Raw genomic sequence first — 20,363 nt, 5'->3', positions numbered from 1 at the left:
GTGCTTTTTGGTGTGTTTAGGAAACGCATGATATAAAATCGCCTTTAATATTTGTGCCTGTTTTAGTTTAGGGTACTGTAGTACATGCATTAAGTGTTCTGTACATTAAAGGGTAGTTTGTTAACAGTACTACGTACAAGGGAAGGTTTTAAAAGTCTGAATATACATGTTAAATAAATAGGTAAATATGGTGTCACTACTTCGCGGATTTTCACCTATCGTGGTCGGGTCTGGAACCTATCTACCGCGATAAACGAGGGTTCACTGTAGATAGGATAAAGATGGAGGCTTAAGAACAGAAGCAGAACGTGGATTTATGAACCCTAACATCTCATGAAGTTTGTCATCTACAGAGAATCTCTTTTGTATTTGTTTTACAGCTTCAGTAAAAAAAAAAAAATGACAGGATTTGTAAAACTAAACAGTTTCTTCTGGGCTGATATCACCTGCATTTTTTACTTCATTTAGTGTAATGGTTGCTTTCATTCCCAGGTATACATTCTCAATAGGAACAAAGGTAGTTGAAAAGAGGGTATGGCCAGGAGTAAAGTGTGATACACCTGCTTTTTAAACAGAACTAACATCCATAAAATCAGAACAAAAACTTCTAATAACCTTACAAGTCTCAGTTTTTAGTGTGAAATAAATTGGAGCTTCGGATTAGAAAAGTTTGTTAAATCCACTAAATTTTCCTAAGTTATAATCCAGAAATTCAAGGTGGACGAGAGTACATTTGTTTTTCAAAGCAAAAACTATCATGTCATTTACCTGTATTGGATCAGTAAAAGCCAATTCTGTAAAATACAACTCTAAGGCATTCCACTGTTCTATTAATGGCCTCACACATGCTTGAAGAGATAGCCATCTTGTTTGGCCTGGAGATAGAATTTTATGGGGTTCAAAGCAAACAAAACTTTGAAACTAAATGACAGCTGCCTTTTAGGGCTAAGGCTGAAATATGTAAATGTACTACGGCATAAATCCTCAATGCATTTGGGAAGCTTTAAGCATGCATTGGATGCACAGAAGTGAATCATGTGACATGAACATTTTATTATAACGAGGTAAAGCTGCTTTGGATAAAGTTTCTACAGAGTGGTTGGAACCCATCATTACATTAGAGGTATCAAAACAAAATCCAATTATGTTCTCCAATGGAATACCTTTTGATGTGAAACTTTCTTTCATTGCATTGCATTAAACAGACCCGTAGCAAAACCATCTTGAGGCTCACCTAAATCTAAAAATGGGTTTTCTAGATTATCTTCATCAAAATATTGTACCAATATACATCGTTGTTTTATAGTACTACGATCTGTTGTTTCATCTATTATTACGGAAAATAGCCTCTCAATATTTCAAACAATTCTCTCCCAAAATGTTTCCCAAATACTTGCCTAATTACATTAGAAGCACTTTGTTTCCCTATATTTACTTTCTTTAAGCACAAAATCTCTGGAAGCCAAGGATTCACAAAGAGATATAAGTGGTGCTCAGCTGAAATACAAATAAGATTTGCCCAGACTTTCTCTGGGCGTGAGGAAATAAACTTAAGTTAGACCCATATTGAACGGGGTATACTTTGGCTCGATTATCCTAGAATTACCCTAAAAATTGCATTACCCTAATCTCTACCCTAAGGAGGTACTAAATACCCTAGTTTAGGGTAAAAATCCCTAAAGTGGAAGCCTTTGTTGCGAACGGAAAAGTAGTTAGAGCTAGTAGGATAAAAGAAAATCCTACAGATTTGCATTCTAATGTTTCTTGGCATGCACAAAATAATCGATAGAGAAAACAATTGATACAATATAATCAAATTATTAACAGATAATGACCATAAAATGTTGGATGCAGACAATACATAACTTGCCTTTCGGCTTTTATGATTAGGTTTAAGATTAGAATTAAAATGTGGCGTTTTCCCCTAAAGTGAAAACACTGGTAGGCAGTGGCAGCCCCATACAAGTGCAAACTGGCCGTTAGTTTAAGAGAACGGACGTCTAGTTTTATGACTTTTGCTTCAGTTCATCCGAGGCTTTTCCGTTCAGCCGGGACAGCCTTCAGTTCGAAGTAACCCAATTCACGCTCAAACTCGCATAAAGAAATCGGTTAAATCTGGTTTCCTTAGTCGGTCTCTTAGTTAAAACTGAGCGGGTATGGGAGCCTAACGACGTCTTTTTATCTGTTTACATTTCTCTCTATTATTCAGCATTAGCCTCAAGCTAGGACACAGGGAGCTATGATCGTGGTTCAAAGGAAAGTTGGATACCAAATTCCAAGTCGTGATAAGAAACCCAAATTATGTTTTCCCTGGATGCACATTTGAACAATTGCGTTATAAAAACAAGCATTGATTACCAAAAATCCAGTTCCAATGTTATCAAAATTTATAAGTAAAAATCATAATTCTATTTTCCTCCAGTTGATAATTTGAATTCCAAACAATATGTGACAGCTCCTTTCCCTCCCTCCCCCAACCACAGCTCATGGCCAGTTTCCTGACCTAAGAAATTATGCCAAACAATATTTTTCACTAGACCGAACTGTAACAAAATTGGCCCATCGAAATCGGCTACAAAAACAAAATCAAGATAACAAGATAAAATAAGTACAGATAATCCCTTTACCTTTCATGATTCTTAACAGCAGAAATGTAACTCGTTGCACCTTTTCACTTACCTGAAATAAAGAAATATTCGTTTAGTTTCAATGAAAAAATACATCAAATCCACAATTACAAGAATTAAATTACTAGTATATCGATTGTGAACATAAATTAGTCCTTCAATTTCAGTAAATTGATTCTTGACTCTTGTAGAGCAAAACACTCAAAACTGCTACAAAATTATGTAAGAATCAAACTCCACTTAGCTTTTCAAGACCATACACGCATACTCTTATGTATTAATATATAAAGCCTGCAGTGTATCATAAAGAATTAAGTCAGTTTATAATTGGAAATAAGAATTCTCATACAGTTTAGTCCACTTTCATAGGTTAGATGAACTCAAGAGCGTGCTATTGTTTTTAACACAATTTATAAAGTAACTCTACATTTAAGAAATTACTAATAGGTACTCTTAACTACCCCCTCATTAATTCAAGAGGTGATTTAAAATAATTTGCCTCAAGTTTTCTGAGAATAAGACGACAGAAAGAAAACTAATATTATATTTTAGGGTCGTGGAAAAATAAAGAACGGGATGATAGGGAGATAGTAAGACTATACACCCATAAAAAAAAAATAAATAAAAGAAAATATCTAATCAATTATAATTCATCATTAACTATTATCATAATCATTATTATCATTACTATCATCATTACCATAGAAACAAAGAATTATTATCAATACTATTTTTGTTGCCTTCATTAAATCATAAACGAGAAATGTAACGATCTCCGCCCTAACCCCATTTTCAGTGTGGAAATCATCATCGGTTTATCAGCTGACCTGTTTTAGCCACCACACCATAAGATATTGAGAGAGAGAGAGAGAGAGAGAGAGAGAGAGAGAGAGAGAGAGAGAGAGAGAGAGAGAGAGAGAGAGAGAGAGAGAGAGAGAGAGAGAGAGAGAGAGAGAGAGAGAGTGTAACAATCTCTCATTTCCGGATACAAGTACCAAAATTGGCACAATACTCCTTGGGATTGCCATTTTGACCAAACCTGTTAGCCACCTAAAAATTCAAGATAGCAGCCATTTTTTAAGATGGACACCATTAAATATAATAAAAAAAAAACAATAATTTGGAAATAAAAATGCAAAGAACTGTCCTATTTGAATTGCCTTGGTGTCAGATCATACATCTTTCACTATGCAGAATCTGAACTTTGAACTATGTACCTACTCAATAGCTTTCTTGTACCATATTAGTTAAGGAATAATAATTTGGGGAAACTGTGCCCATACCACAGGCACCATCAGCGTGATTTATTACTGAATGTACATACAAGCAGGAGGCATAGGAGATGCTATCCCTGCCTCCTTATTAAGGGCTTCTGTCCATCTATTGCCCTGGAGTAGAGTTCCCATTTCAGTGCCGTCATCTCAATATGCAATCCTCCTAACATTATCCTCACCATACATTTCAAGTAAAGGTCACAGGACCTGCTTGGCTACTGCATATACTGGCTGATCAGCAGCAATGACTGGTACCTGACTGGTGTTAAAAAATGCCACTCCTCTTTGATCTTGTCTATCATATGCTTGGATGTAGCAACTAAGTTGGCAAGATCTCAAAGCAGAGGCCAAAGTGTACATCAAATGGCTTTCCTCTCTTCAGTGAAGCATTGTACGCTGACCAAGTCACATGCAAGGGCCCATCTGTCAGAGTGGCTCCCTCCCGCCACTCATACTCCATTGCCAGTTGCGGCATCAACAAACTGGTGTCCAAGTGTGTCACACCACTCTGGGGAGGCCGGACATTGGTGAAGGAGTCTGGAAGTTCTGGAACCATCTTTCCATATTGCTCTCCACACTCTTAACCTTTATTGTCTTTGGTTGGGTGCTGGAAAACAGACACACTGGTACCTTGGAGAGAAGTGGTCACTGTCATCACAGTTGGATTGTGGTCTTGTTGTCTATGGTTGATGTGGTGAACAACCCTATTCCATGTACTTGCTGACTGTTGCATCTACCAACTGTGCAGATATCTCAAGCACCCTGTTGTATGAATGACAATGCTATGGTCATTAAGCATTTTCACAAACATTTTCTTTCTGGTCTTTGTGTAGACTGGCTGCCCCACGTAAAAAGGGAATGGGGTCTCTTTGTCTTTGAAGTTTCTGCGAGTTGCTGCTCCTTCTATGTACATTCCTCATCAGTAACTGAAGCAGCTGAACAATTGCTAGATCTGTCTTTAATGTGCCAAACCTCAGTTGAGATTTGACGTCTCCTACGTGTTCAAGCATAGCCAAAAACTGAATAAAAGTGGGTAAATGGCCTGCTCAGTGCACCCCTCAAGGAAGTTTCCATCAAACATAGGATTGTGGTCCTGCATATGTCTTCGCAAGACATTACCTGCTCTACCTATAGAGTCAAATGCTTCTGACAAGACAATGCCAACATTTTTCTGGAAAGCCAGAAGAACATCCCTTCCCTGCTTTTGAGCTTCCAACTTAGGTATATATGACAGCAGTTTTCCATAAGTCTTATGGGGTTGACAGCAGGTGCACTAACACACAGCTGTCCCAGTCTCAGGCATTGGCCATACAAGTGAACTATATCTGCATGACCTTCACCAGATCTGGTGGTCTCCACTAATATGTGACTAGCTCTGAGAATGACTGTGGGTGGGCATCCTATTTGGGTGCACACTAATATTTTCGTCACTTGGTGGCTCTGAAGTAGGTTCCCTCTTTATTGTACAGGTCTGTTAAGCATGAAAAATGACAAATTCGGAGATAATTTGTATTTTTCCTAACCATACAAACCTTAGCTATTTACATTGGGTATTACTTTCGGCGTAGATAAAATGGCGAGCCATTAGATTTTTAACGAGGGTTAACTACCCCTTCGCTAGTTAGTGAGTGGGTAGGGGAGGAATAGCTAGCTACCCCTCCCCCCTCACACAACGGTGAACTGATTCACTTCGCTTAGAGGTAGGACTTCACGGGGGACAGGGCTGGCGGGCAAGTATGTGTAAATAGCTAAGGTTTGTAAGGTTAGGAAAAATACAAATTATCTCCGAATTTGTCATTTGTTCCGTAACCGAAATACAAACCACGCTATTTACATTGGGTGACTTAACCCTTAGGTAGGGTGGTAAGTCCCAGCCTTACTGGCTTTGGCTTTGCCCGGGGACTCAGAATCCGAGTGTGTAGCACTCAAGATAAGGAGTCCTTGCACCTCGCAAGTTCCTTGCGACGTGCGGCCTACATAAGCTTGTGTGTGAAGGAATGAAGTGTGACTCGTCCTAGGAAGTTGACCTGAAGTCCTTTAGATGGAGCTCTAGGCTAGGACGTTCCCAATACCACCTCGTCAGGGTATGGGGGACGTGACAGTATTCTCTAATACTAGGAACACAAGGAAGCATGGTTGACCTGCAGTGGTTTGAGGTCAGCTATGCAGAGAACCCAGGATGCTGCTTTCCCAAAGAGAGGGGAGGATGAAGAAAAGAATAAGGGCCAGGCATACTTTTTCATTCATGCAGACTAAAACTGGGTAACAATGCCCTCAACCTTCTGCTACTTGTCCATTAAGTAGCCTAAGGTTAGACCAGTTGTTGTGTAGCCACCACAGGGCCGATAGAGAACTAATCGAGCCTCCTGTGGGTCACGTCCTGCAGGTAGTGGGCTGTGAAGGTCGTTTGACGCTTCCAGATCCAGCCTGTAGAACCTGCGTTACCAAGAAGTTTCTCTTGAATGTCAAGGACGTAGAGATGCCTCTGACATCGCGTGCTCTAGGGCGACGTGACGGAGGAGGGTCTGGATTCAGGGAGTGGTGGATGACCCTGCGAATCCAAGCCGAGATGGTGTACTTCGTGACCCTCCTCTTCGTCCTTCCCGTGCTCACAAACAGGGCTTGCACTCGCGGACGAACTGCAGCTGTTCTGTTAAGATAGAACCTCAGACTCCGTACTGGGCACCGTAGGGGATGGTCTGGGTCATCTGTTACAGAACGGAGACTCGAAATCCTGAAGGAGTTGAACCCTTGGTCCGGAACTCCAGGATTTTGAGTATTAGCAACAAACTCAGGGACGAACCTGGATGTTACCTCCCCCCATCCCCTTGAATGGGTGACATCATGCGAGAGACCATGAAGTTCACTGATTCGCTTGGCTGAGGCCAGAGCGAGAAGGAATATCGTCTTCCAAGACAAGTGACAACCAGAAGCCTGGCGTAGTGGTTCGAACGGAGGTCTCTTAAGAGACCTGAGGACACGAACCACGTTCCATGGAGGAGGTCTGACTTCTGACTGAGGGCAGGTAAGCTCATAGCTTCGTATGAGTAGTGAAAGTTCCAGCGAGGAAGAAATGTCTATTCCCTTCAGCCTGAAGTCCAGGCTTAAGGCTTTTCACCGCCGAGACCGAAAGGCGCATTTCTTCCCGCAAATATACAAAAAACTCGGCTATTGCTGGATAGTGGCATCGAGAGGAGAGATAAACCTTCCATGACACCAACCACAGAAGACTTTCCACTTCGCCAGGTAGACCCCTGCAGATGACTTTTGCAGGTGTCGAGACATCCTTTCCGCAACTTGTTGCAGAAAGCCTCTCTCTGTGAGGAGATGCTGGATTGTCTCCAGGCATGAAGCCGAAGTGATGCTACGGTTTTGTGGAGGATGTTGCAGTGTGGTTGTTTGAGTACCTCGTGTCGTGGAGGAAGTTCTCTCGGGAGTTCCGTCAGGAGCTGCAGAAGGTCCGGGAACCACTCTGCATGATGCCATAGCGGAGCTATTAAGGCCATTGACAGGTTGACCGATAGTCTGGTCTTGTTGAGCACCCTTCTCATCAGACAAAACGGTGGGAAGACGTAAACGTCGATGTTGTCCCATCCTTGATGGCAGGTATCTTGCCAGAGTGCCTTGGGGTCCGGGACTGGGGAACAGTACAGCGGGAGCTTGAAGTTCAAGTCTGTCGCGAACAGGTCCACCGTCGGGGAACCCCACAAAGTCAGGACTTTGTTGGCTATTAGCGGATCCAAAGACCACTCGGTACTCACTATCTGCAATGCTCTGCTCAGACTGTCAGCGAGCACATTCCTCTTGCCTGGAATGAAGCGAGCCGATAGTGGAAATGAGTGGACTTCAGTCCATCTCAGTATCTCTACTGCAAGATGGGATAGCTGTTGTGAAAAGGTACCTCCCTGCTTATTGATATAAGCCACTACCGTGGTGTTGTCGCTCATGACCACCACGGAGTGAGTCGCCAGGATCTGTTGGAATTGTTGAAGTGCCAGATATAAGGCCTTCATTCTAGCAGATTTATGTGGAGGCACTTCCCTGATTCTGACCAGAGGCCTGAAATCTTGTGGTTCAGAACGTGGGCCCCCCACCCTTCTTTTGAAGCGTCCGAAAACAGCATCAAATCCAGGGGGAGGACGAGAAGATCCACACCCCTTCGAAGGTTTCCCTCCGTCGCCCACCACTGAAGGTCCGTCCATTCTGCCGCACCCATAGGGACCAGAATGTCTGGGGAATCGAGGCCTTGATTCCACCAGGACTTGAGCCGCCATTGCAGGGATCTCATCCTGAGGCAGCTGTTTGGAACCAGACGGGCCAAGGGGGAAAGGTGCCCTAGGAGAGGAACCACGATTGGGCTGGAAGCTCTTCTCGTCTGAGGAAAGGATCTGTGACCCTCGTCAGCCTTGCTATCCTGTCGTCTGATGGAAAGGCTTTGTGGAGACTGGTGTCCAATATCATGCCTAGATATACCAGTCGTTGAAATGGAGGCAGAGAAGACTTCTCGAGATTTACCATGATCCCTAGATCTTGGCAAAGTCCCAGAAGCTTGTCTTGGTGTCAAAGAAGGGTTGACTCCGAGTCTGCCAGGATCAGCCAGTTGTCCAGATAGCGGAGGAGACGGATGCCGATCCTATGTGCCCACGAAGATATCAGGGTGAACACTCTGGTGAATACCTGGGGTGCTGTGGAGAGACCGAACACAGCACCTTGACCTGGTGGATCTTGTTGTCTAGGCTGAACCTTAAGACGGATGGATTGGGATCTGGAAGTACGCGTCCTTCAGATACAGTGTACACATGAAGTCTTGCGGTCTCACTGCAAGTCTGACCGTGTCTGCTGTCTCCATGCTGAACGGAGTTTGTTTGACAAACTTGTTCAGAGATGCGAGGTCGATGACGGGTCTCCAGACTCCAGACGCCTTCTTTACGAGAAAGGGTCGACTGAAGGAGCCTGGGGAGCCGTCAACGACCTCCTGGAGAGCATTCTTCTTGAGCATGGTCTCGAAATCTGCCCGAAGGGCTAGCCCCTTTGCCCATCCCATGGCATAGGAGCTCAATGACACTGGATTCGCTGTCAGGGGAGGAAGAGACGTTAAAAACGGGACGCGATATTCCTGACTGATCACGGAGATCGTCCAGGAATCGGACTCGAGTTGCCGCCACCTGAATGCGCAACTTGCCGGATTCCCCCACTGGTGGACATGCAGGGGGATTGCCAATCCTAGTGCTCGCAGCCTTGGCCACTCCCTCTAGGATTCTTGCCTTCCCTGGAGGACTTTCTGCCCTCCTTGTCTTTGACAGGAAAGGGCTACTGGTTGGACACGTTCGTCTTTGCTGCTGCTACCGGTTTCGTCGTCTTGGATTGGCGAGGTTGTTGAGGTGCTGGAGGTTTGTAGGGCTTATATGTAAGAGCCCTTTGGAGAAGAGAATCGTGGTTCGATTTCTTCCACCTCTCAGCTGCCTGTTCCACATCCTTGGGCTCAAACAGACTGTTTCCCAAGATGGAAGAGTGTCTGAGCCTACAGGTATCCACGACTGGAACCTTCGAGTGGAACCTCTCGGCCACCGCATCACGTCGTTTCAACATCGAGTTTGCCCACAAGTTCGAAACTTGGTAAGCCAGAAACTCAATGGTATGTGTGCCCGAGAGGAAGAAGGTCTCCAGGGCATTCCTGATGCTCTCCTTGGACAGATCCTTGGGTCGCAGCAGGATGCCCAGAGATCCTAGCCAGACATCCAGCCACAAAGTGGCCTGTATGGCAAATTTTGCGACCTTCTCCTGACTCAGGATCTCTGTTGCCGAGAATGTCACCTGCCGGCTAGAGTGTCTCTCAAGAGAGACTCCCCTGGAAAGCTCTTCAACAGAGTGGTGCTCTGAATCATGCTGCTCTCCTCCTGGTGAACTGGCAGCAAAGTCTCTTGTCCCCAAAGGTTCTACTTGGGGAACAGAGTCCTTCGATTCCCTCCTAGGAGGGATACATAACTCCAACAAAGAAGTCTGAGGGCTCTTCTCTCCCTAACACGGGACGATTATCCTACTCGTTTGCGCGCGAGAGAAGATCGTCGGCGCTTGCGCGCGTAAGGAGATCGTCAGCGCTTGCGCGGAAAAGAAGATCGTCGGCGCTTGCGCGTGTAAGAAGATCGTCGGCGCGGGGAACCATAGGAGCCTGCGCGCGGACGATCGTTGGAGCTTACGTGCGTAGGAAGATCGTCAGCGCTAGCGCGCCAAAGAAGATCGTTTGCCAAGAAGATCGTCGGAGCTTGAAGATCGTCAGCGCTTGCGCGCATAAGAAATTCGACGGCGCGTAAGATGATCGTCAGCGCTCGCTCGTGAAAGAAGATCGTCAGCGCTCGCTCGTGAAAGAAGATTGTCAGCGTTTGCTCGTGAAAGAAGATCGTCCGCGCTTGCGCGCGTAAGAAGATCGTCAGCGCTTGCGCGCGTAAGAAGATCGTCAGCGCTCGCGCGCGTAAGAAGATCGTCAGCGCTAGCGCGCAAAAGAAGATCATCGGCGCTAGCGCGTGTACGAAGATCGTCGGAGCTTGGCCGCGAAAGAAGATCGTCAGCGCTTGCTTGCAAAAGAAGATCGTCGGCGCTTGAAGATCGTCAGCGCTTGCGCACGTAAGAAGATCGTCGGCGCTTGCACGCGAAGAGGATCGTCAGCGCTAGCGCGCAAAAGAAGATCGTCGGCGCTAGCGCGCGTACGAAGATCGTCGGCGCTAGCGCGCGTACGAAGATCGTCGGCGCTTGCGCGCGTACGAAGATCGTCAGCGCTTGCGCGCGTAAGAAGATCGTCGGCGCGTGCGCGCGTAAGAAGATCGTCGGCGCTGGCGCGCAAAAGAGGATCGTTGGTGTAGGAAGATCATCGGCGAGCACGAGCGCGCTAAGATGAAGGAACGGCTGACAGAACTGGGACGATCAGGACTGGAACAGGATTCCTCTTGATGGAATTCTCAGGAACAGTAGGCGAGCGCTTGCATTGGCGTGCAGGGGATAACTGGCACTTAAGGGACTTACTCACAGTGTGAGAAAGCCCCTTTTTCCCCGAAGGGACCGGTGCCCGTTGGGTAACGGGGCGCGTGGGGGCCCACAGCGTCAGCAGCCAGGAACGGAGACGGCAGGTCAGCAGGTCTAGGAGATGGCGAACAATTCTGCGGAGAGGTCCCGAACAGCCGGCTGGTCTGAACAGGAACAGTCCTATGAGTGGCCTCTCTCGCGAACGAGAGAGGTAAACACTTGGTAGAAGAGACTAGAAGACAGTGATGATGGCGCCCCTTAGGGCCGTTGGATCAGCAAGCTGACCTATAAGGAGTATTCCTCCGAAGAGGAGTCCTTATGAGTGACCTCCTTCGCGAACAAGAGAGGTCAGAAGATCTTGCAGCTGCTCAGCCCCTTGAGCATAGCTGCAGGTGCAACCGCTCAGCCCCAAGAGCATAGCTGCAGGTGCAACCACTCAGCCCCAAGAGCATAGTCGCATGAAATTCCATGGTCCGGCCTTGCAACCGCTCAGCCCCTTGAGCATGGTTACACGAGCGGTCGCTCAGCACCAAGAGCATAACCGCCTGAGGACCAGGAAAATCCATCCAGGAATTATTAAGGTAAAAGAAGTCCCCCCCCCCCCCCTTGCAGGGGAAAAACGCATACCTGGGAAGGGAACCTCCCTCGGAAGGGAAGTTACCCACCCCTGGAGGCAAACCTCCTGAGCATTCTAAGATGAACTAAAGAGCTGACAGTTGTCACGGGAGAACTTCTAAGAGAAGGGAACACGCCCATGATAATGTCCTAGAGAGGCGCCTGTGAATAGTGGTTTTCACACGCCCCTGTTGTATACACGACACCCACAAGGGTAATAACCTCTGCATTCCATGCTTTTATCTTTCTCTAGTATATTTGGAAGATTTATATTAGAAAAGTGTAAAGAAGGACTTCTTTCACCGGGCGTCACAGGTCTCTTCCCAGAAATAGATTTTTCCTTCGTCAAAATCCCTTTTTTCCTAATGATACAAACCTGTAGCTATTTATAGGGATTATACTTTTGGCAACGCTGAAAGACTAGCCATAAGAATTTTAGCAAGGTATAATCACCCATCCGCTAGTTAACAAGGGGGGGGGGGTTAACTGGCTACCCTGCTCACACACACACACAAACACACACACGTGCTGTATCGTCGCTTTTGATTGCAAGCAGGACTTATTGGGGGACAAGTGATGGCGGGCCAATTTGTATAAATAGCTACAGGTTTGTATCTTTAGGAAAAATACAAATTACTTTCAAATTTGTCATTTGTTCCGAAACTAATGTAAACCCTCGCTATTTATAGGGATTGACCCACCCCCTTAGGAGGGTATAAGTCCAAACCAACTGGCTGGTCTTTGACCCAGGTTTTCCTGTACGTGCTTCAAATATAACAGGGAGAAACCCTGACACCTCTCTAAACATTTAGTGCAAAGCACAGTCAGCAGCCTGAGCAATCTGTGTGAGTGTGTGATAGTATCAGTGCGACTGGTCTAGGTAAGAATTCTCAGAAACAGGAATCTTAGAATCAACCATAAACGTTACCCAATCCCCCCTATACCAGATTGCACACACGAAATGGTTCTATCTGCAGACAGAGGACGCCAGCTTTGCAGAGTATTATAGGTGCTGTTATCCCCCAGGGTGGAAGATGAAAGTAAGAAAGTTACAGTCAGACTTAACCATAGTTAAACTCTACCCTCCCCCATATGCTACTTGTCCATCAAGGAGCCAGAAGCATTTATACCATTTATTGTGTAGCCACCAAAGGGTCAATGGAGAACGCCTCCACGATCCTGTGGGTTACGTCTTGCAAAAAGTGAGCGGTGAAGGTCATTTGATGCCTCCACACACCCACTGATAAGGCCTACGTCACAGAATAATTTTCATAAAGCGCTAGAGCGTACTCCCTAATATTATGAGCTTTCAGTGTCCTCTATGCGTAGAAGGATCAGGATTCAATGCTCGGTCCATGATCTTGCAAATCCAAGCCGAGAACATGTTCTAGGTGATCCTTCTCTTGACCTTCCCCGACTGGCAAAGTGCTAACACTCTATGGTGAGGTCCAGTAGTCTCCTTGAGGTAGCACCTCCAGTTTCTCCCTGGCACAGTAGCCATTGATCTGGATCATTGGTCATTCTACGAAGGACTCCCAATCCAAAGGGGATAGGATTCTGGGATCCAAGCTGCCAGGAACCGAGTCGAGTATTACCTGGCCCATCGCTGTGATTGAGAGATGTTGATGGCAAACCATGGGGTTCGCTGACACTCTTGGCCAAAGCCAACCCGAGCAGGAGACAGCGTCATTGAGGTCAGGTGAAGATCGGCTGCTTGGTGTACTGGGTCGTAGGGGGCACTCTTTGGGGACTGAAGGATACGATCCATGGCAAGTGGAGATCTCCCTTCCAACCGAGGGCAGGTAGGCTCAAAACTCCGTAAGAAGAGAGACGATGCCGACATAGAGGAAAGCTTGATTCCATTTAGTCTGAAGGTGAGGTTCAAGGACAAGCGGTGGCCTTTCATTGCCGAAACCAAAAGAAGCTTTCCTCCCAAAGGTAAACAAGGAGCTCCACTATTGCTGGAATAGTGGCATCGAGGGGAAAGATACACCTTCCACGATACCAACTACAATTCACTTGGTCTGGTAGACCGAAGCCAAAGATTTACATAGGTATCCAGATATCCTCTTCGCAACTTGTTGCGGAAACGACTCTTAGAGAGGAGGAGATGGATAGTCTCCAGGCTGAAATTGTAGCGAAGATACGGCTTTGTAAAAGATGTTCACATGTGGCTGTTAGAGTAGATCATGACGCAGAGGGACTTCTCTCAGGATCTCCATCGAGAGTTGCAGACGAGTCAGCTAGGCATGACGAGTCTGCTGAGCGAGACGAGTCTGATGGGCAAGACGTGTCTGATGGGAGAGACAAGTATGATGGGTGAGATGAGATTGATGGGCGAGACAAGGCCTACTCCGAAGAGCAAGAGCGGGAATGAATGCATCCAACTCCTGCATTAACTCTCAGGATCTCCGTCGGGAGCTGTAGATGTGTCGGCTGGGCATGACAAGTCTTCTGGGCAAGAGGAGTTTGAAGGGTGAGATAAGACTGCCAACGACAAGGCCTGCTCCAAAGAGCCATGGCGGGGATAGAATGAATCCAATTCCCACAAGAGGAATCCTCCAAAGGGGAGACCAAACAGGTAAAGGACGTCTTTCTCGTGGACAGAAATAGGCAACCACCATATGCTGCCACTGTTGGTAATTCTTCCCGCAAGCTGGAAGATTGCTGAACGGACTCTCCCTCGGAAGGGAGAATTCCACCACCAGGAGGTGAACCTCTTGATCGCACTCTCTGTTCCCCCATCAACGAGATCTAGCTCAAGTTGAAGGTAAACATCGGGTATAGCCTAAGAAATGTAGCCGAAGCTCGAATGCGAATTCCCCCCGAAGTTGGTTTGCCCCTTTTCCATTAGGAAGGCTGTCCTAATCCCTAAGAGATTTAAATAACAATACCGTTCAGATTTTGACCAGAGCCAAGTGGCCGAGTGGTACAACATGTGGGCCCTCCCCCTTCTTTGATGCATCTGAAGGAAGAAACAAATCAGGGGAAGGGCCGAAGAGGTCGACTTCGGTGAAGATTCTTGTTTGTCAACCATCTTCTCAAGTCAGTCTCCTGCCAGGGTCTTGTAGAGACCAGAGAGAAGGGAGGTCCCTCATGTTGAATTACCTGGTATCTGATTAGCCCTGAAGAGGTTGGATTCAAAGGAGTCCGAGTGGGCTTGACTCACTAGAGCTGACTGAAAGTGTCTTGTCGAAGGAAGAAACTACCGTCAACTTCCATCTTGGACACGGTCGATCTGCTGAAAAACTTCTGCAGGCTGATGATGAAGAACATACCTAAGGGTACCCGTCTCTGATAAGGAAACCGGGATATTTCTCGAGATTTAATACTTCAATCCTCAGATTGCGGTAAACTTTTGATGCGTCCGAAAACAGCTTTCAAATCGGGTGGAAGGACGAGAAGATCGACAACTTTCAGTATATTCTCGTTTGCCAGCCACCATCAGAGGTCCGTCCTTTCCTCTTGTCCTATGGGGATCAGAGTATCCGGGGAATCGAAGGCCTGATTTGAATTGAACTTAAGGTGCCACTGGAGAGATCGAATCCTGAGGCGGCTGTTGGGAACTAGACGTGCCAAGAATGATAGGTGTCCGAGGAGACATAGCCACTTCTGGGCTGAGAGTTCTTCTCGTCTAAGAAAGAGTCTTATGACCTTCCTCAGCCTCGCTATCCTGTCGTCTGATGGGAAGGCTTTGTGTAGTTTCGAGTTTAATTTCATGCCCAGGTATACCAGTCTTTGAGTTTGAAGCAGGGATGACTTCTAGAGGTTTACCAAGATCCCAAGATCCTGTCTCTGTGATGAAGAAGGGTTGCCACTAAGTCTGCCAAGATTAGCTAGTCGTCCAGGTAACGAAGGAGAAGGATACCACGCCTATGTACTCAGGATGACACTAGGGTGAACACTCTTGTGAAGCCCTGAGGTGCTGTGGAAAGGCCGAAGTACAGCACCTTGAACTGGCATATTTTGTTGTCTATGTTGAATCTTAGATGCTTCCTTGAAGATGGATCTTGAAGACTGGGATCTAGAAGTACGCATCCTTTATATCCAGTGTACACATGATTGATTGATTGATTTAAAGTTTTCAGGCATCCTGACATCTGAGGTCATTGACGCCGGTAACATTTAATTTATGTATACAAAAATAAAAAATAAAGTAAAATAAAAAATAAAAGAGTATTCAATTAAAATCATAAAAGTTAAATATTTTTCAGAAGACCTGCTTCTGAAATAAATCTAAAAATGCCACTTGCATGGTAGGACACATCATTTCCAAGAATCTTGGCAAGGATGAACCCGCCACCCTCACCTCGAGCCTCAAACAAATATCTATTCCTTAAGATGTTATAATTGGGGCATTCGGTCAACAAATGCCTTACTGTTAAAGGTACTAAACAGTCGTCACAATACGGTTGGTGTTGGCCCTTCAGCAGAAACTTGTGTGTCAACCGAGTGTGACCAATACGGAGACGACAAAGAGACGTCTCCCATTTTCGGGGCATCATATTATACCTCCAAGGAGATATGTCATTTGTTATCTCTCGCATTTTATTGCCATCTTGACTATCCCATTGCTGTTGCCATTTATTGCAAACCAATTTCTTGATGTCGGGTAAGAAATCATTACAGGGAATGGGATACCTTCTTGGCAGCAACTCAGATGCAGCCTCCTTAGCCAGTGAATCTGCCTTCTCATTCCCGGACACACCTACATGTGCTGGAACCCAACAAAATTGAACTGTTATACCTCTCCGTCTAATAATGAAAAGCCATTCTAAAATCTTTAAAACTAAAGGGTTATTAGAATTAAAAACTTCCATAGCTTGAAGGACACTTCTTGCATCACTAAAAATTGTAAAATTACCCTCCTTCTCCAACGCTATTTTCTCAATAGCGGTTAATATGCCATACAGTTCGGCAGTAAATATGGAAGCGGTCAGAGGAAGTGCACCTCTACAATTAAAACCATTACTATGTACTCCAAATCCAATGCCAGCATCAGATTTGGAGCCATCAGTATAGATAAAAGTTGATCCTCTATGTTCTTTAACATGTTCATTAAAAAGAGACCTGGCTTCTAGGTCTGACATATTCTTCTTATCTCCAATAAAATATTTACAAAAAGATATCTCTGGTAACTTCCATGGAGGCGTTGATGATACCTTGAATGGAAGTACCTTATTTCTAATTATATCTAGACTATTTAATAATCGTTTCACCCGAAAGCCATAAGGTTGAGGAGATTTTGGGTGCAACTCAAAGTATGATGCGTGTCTTACAAGGCTTGCAGTCTGAAAGGCTAGAGAGTTAGGGAGTCTTTGCAATCTAAACCAATACCGAAGAATGGAAGACATTCGGTAAATGTCTAGAGGTAACTCTCCAGCATCAACAAGGAGACTTGGGATAGGCGAGGTTTTAAAAGCTCCAGTAGACAATCTAATAACTGCATGATGTATCGAGTCTAATATTTTTAACCGGCTTGGGGTGGCTGAAGACTATACCTCACAACCATAACTAATTTTGGAAAAAATCAAGGCCTTGTATAGTTTTAGAATAGTATTGCGGTCTGCCCCCCATGATGTATGGGACAATACTTTTCAGATATTCAGAGCTTCAACACATTTAGCTTTTAACGCTTTTGAGTGAGAAACCCATGTAAGCCTACAATCAAATATCAAACCTAAAAATTTAGCTTATCTTGCACATGGTATCCGTTGACCTTTAATGTATATATCCGGGTCTGGATGTACTCCCCGGATACGACAAAAATAGACAATGGTAGTTTTACTTGTCGAGAACTTAAATCCATTCATGTCAGGCCACTGGATAATTTTATCAATAGAGAGTTGGATTTTTCTCTCAACCATTGCCATTCTAGTGCCAGCAAATGATATTGAGAGATCATCCACAAATAATGTTGAGAGAACATCCTGGGGAATGGCTGAGGATATCCCATTAATTGCTAGTGCAAAAAGGGTTACACTCAGCACACTACCCTGAGGAACTCCTTCTTCCTGGCACTTACTCGCTGATAGAGTTTCCCCAACTCTCACTTGAAAAACTCTATGTGAAAGAAATGCCTGAATAAATAGTGGCAGCTCTCCTCTCAATCCCAATTCATGAATGGTTTTAAGTATACCATATCTCCATGTGGTATCATATGCCTTTTCAAGGTCAAAAAATACTGTAACATGGTGCTGTTTGGAAGCAAAGGCTTCACAAATAGAAGACTCTAGTCGTATCAACACATCAGTCGTTGAGTGCATTTTTCGGAATCCACATTGAATCGGTGATAAAATACCTTTCTTTTCAAGGTACCACATCAGCCTTGCATTGACCATCTTCTCCATGATTTTAAATAAACAAGATGTCAATGCAATAGGACAATAGTTTGCTGCTAAAAACTTGTCTTTACCGGGTTTTAAAAAGGCTAAAATAATGGCTAGTTCCCAAACACTTGGGTAACTATGATCATGCCATATTCGATTAATAATACTTAAAATAAATAGCTTTGTATTAAAATGTACATGTTTAATCATTGCATATGGAATTCCATCGGGTCCAGGGGCTGTATCATTGCAATGAGCAAGTGCGGAATCAAATTCTCTTTCAGTGAAAGGAGAATTATACTACTCTTCCCTTCTTGTTGCAAAATTTAAAATTTTCTTTTCTTCAGTGCTCCTATACTGGTGACCAGGGGCTCCTTCACACTTGCTGGATACATTTGAAAAATGATTAGCCAGGGCTTTGCTAACATCATTGTCTTCAGTTACATACTGGCCATTCACCTTCAACACTGGTGGTGGGTTGGGGGTGAATTTGCCAGCTATCTTTTTTACTTTCCTCCACACAGAAGATGGTGGTGTTCTACTGTTAATGGAGGAAACAAAAGACATCCATGACTGGCGCCTTGCTTCTTTCATGGCACGACGGAACTGTGCTCTACATTTCTTGTACATAATTAAATTCTCATCAGTTCGGAGTCTACGCAATCGTGTTAGAGATCTTCTTGTGGCTCTGTGGAGGGCAGTTAGTTCTGAAGACCACCACGGGACTGGTCGTCGTTTGAATAACCCTGTTGTTTTGGGAATTGAATTGACTCCTGCTGTATGGAGAGTTCCATTCAGTGAGTCTATGGCATCATCGATATTTTCAACTTGTCCTGCATCCCCCTCAATTTCGCTTAGCTCACGAAATTTATCCCAGTCCGCCTTGTCAAGATTCCATCGTGGCGATCCCTGTAAAGGTGGACCATTGTTGGTGTTTATAATGATTGGTGCATGATCACTAGTATGCCAATCATCTAATGTTCTCCAATCGACGTCGAGAAGGCAATTAGAGTTTACGATTGATAGGTCAATACATGACAAGGTACCTGTCTGGACATGAAAGTGTGTGGGCTCTCCTGTATTAAGGAGTCCCACATCTTCATTTTCCACAATTGATGATATGATATTTCCCCTCGTGTTTGCTAAAACATCACCCCACAAAGGATGTCTACCATTCAAATCTCCAAGTAAAAGAAAAGGTTGAGGGAGTTGTTGAATCACCTCCACTAAGTTATCATACAAAATGTTATCATTTGGAGGCAAGTACAGAGAACAAATTGTATATTTTCACCCTATGTCAATCTGTACAACCACTGCCTGCAGAGGTGTACGAATAGACAGAGAAACTTGGGGAACATCTCGACGAACGTATATGAGACTTCCGCCATGGCTCCCCACTTGAGATCATATGGTGTCCTATAACTAATGTATTCGCGAGGACAAGGGGTATTATGATCAAGTTTGCTCTCCTGTAGACAAATAATTATGGGGGAATGCTCATGAATAAGGAGCTTAAGTTCTTCATATTTGGCCCTTAAACCCTGACAATTCCATTGCAAAATGGAGGAAAAAACTATGGTTTATAATTTGGTAGACCCCTTGGATGGAGTCTTCCCATTAGCAGTTTTTGATCTAACACTATTTTTAGGTGGTTTTATTAAAGAGGGTCTTGATAGATTGGGTTTAGCATTTATGATTTTCTTTTTGTCTTTTTGATCTGATTGTTGAGGAGGTTGGTGGACCTCCACTTGAATATGACAAATTCGAAGATAATTTTTATTTTTCCTAACCATACAAACCTTAGCTATTTACATTGGGTTTACCTTTTAGCGCAGATGAAATGGCGAGCCATTAGAATTTAACGAGGGTGTATTACCCCCGCGCTAGTTAGCAGGGGGGTAGGGGAGTGGTAGCTAGCTACCCCTCCTCCCCTTACACACAGATGAATGCTCACTTTCACTTAGAGGTAGGACTTGTCTTGGGGGACAGGGCTGGCGGGCAAATATGTGTAAATAGCTAAGGTTTGTATGGTTAGGAAAAATACAAATTATCTTCGAATTTGTCATTTGTTCCGTAACCGAAATACAAACCACGCTATTTACATTGGGTGACTTACCCATTAGGTAGGGTGGAAAGTCCCCAGCCATACTGGCTTTGGCTTTACCCGGGGACTCAGAATCCGAGTGAGTCGCACTCGAGAAAAGGAGTCCCTGCACCTCACAAGTTCCTTGCTCCGCAAGGAACCGTGTGGCCTACATAAGCTTGTGTGTGAAGGAAGAAGTGTGACCCGTCCTAGGCAGTTGACCTGGAGTTCCAGAAGGAACTCTGGGTTAGGACGTTCCCAATACCACCTCGTCAGGGTATGGGGGATGCGACAGTATTGACTCAATACTCGGAACACAAGGAAGCATGGTTTACTTGCAGAGGTTCGAGGTCAGCTATGCAGAGACCAGGGTGCTGCCTCCCCATAGAGGGGATGATGAAGAAAGAAATAAGGGCCA

At 44.9% G+C, this 20,363-nt stretch overlaps 1 long non-coding RNA gene across 1 annotated transcript in view; it reads right to left on the bottom strand.

The window, feature by feature from the left end:
* Positions 1-270: 270 nt before the first annotated feature.
* LOC137636716 (uncharacterized) overlaps positions 271-20,363 on the bottom strand; it is a 124,616-nt gene continuing 104,523 nt past the window's right edge. Inside the window, exon 3 of the long non-coding RNA XR_011043196.1 lies at positions 271-2,679. This is a non-coding gene — a long non-coding RNA (uncharacterized lncRNA). The remainder of the gene's footprint in view (positions 2,680-20,363) is intronic.

The sequence above is a fragment of the Palaemon carinicauda genome, chromosome 3, assembly GCF_036898095.1.
Source record: "Palaemon carinicauda isolate YSFRI2023 chromosome 3, ASM3689809v2, whole genome shotgun sequence".
NCBI lineage: Eukaryota > Metazoa > Arthropoda > Malacostraca > Decapoda > Palaemonidae > Palaemon > Palaemon carinicauda.
This window is presented reverse-complemented; position numbering and strand designations above follow the sequence as displayed.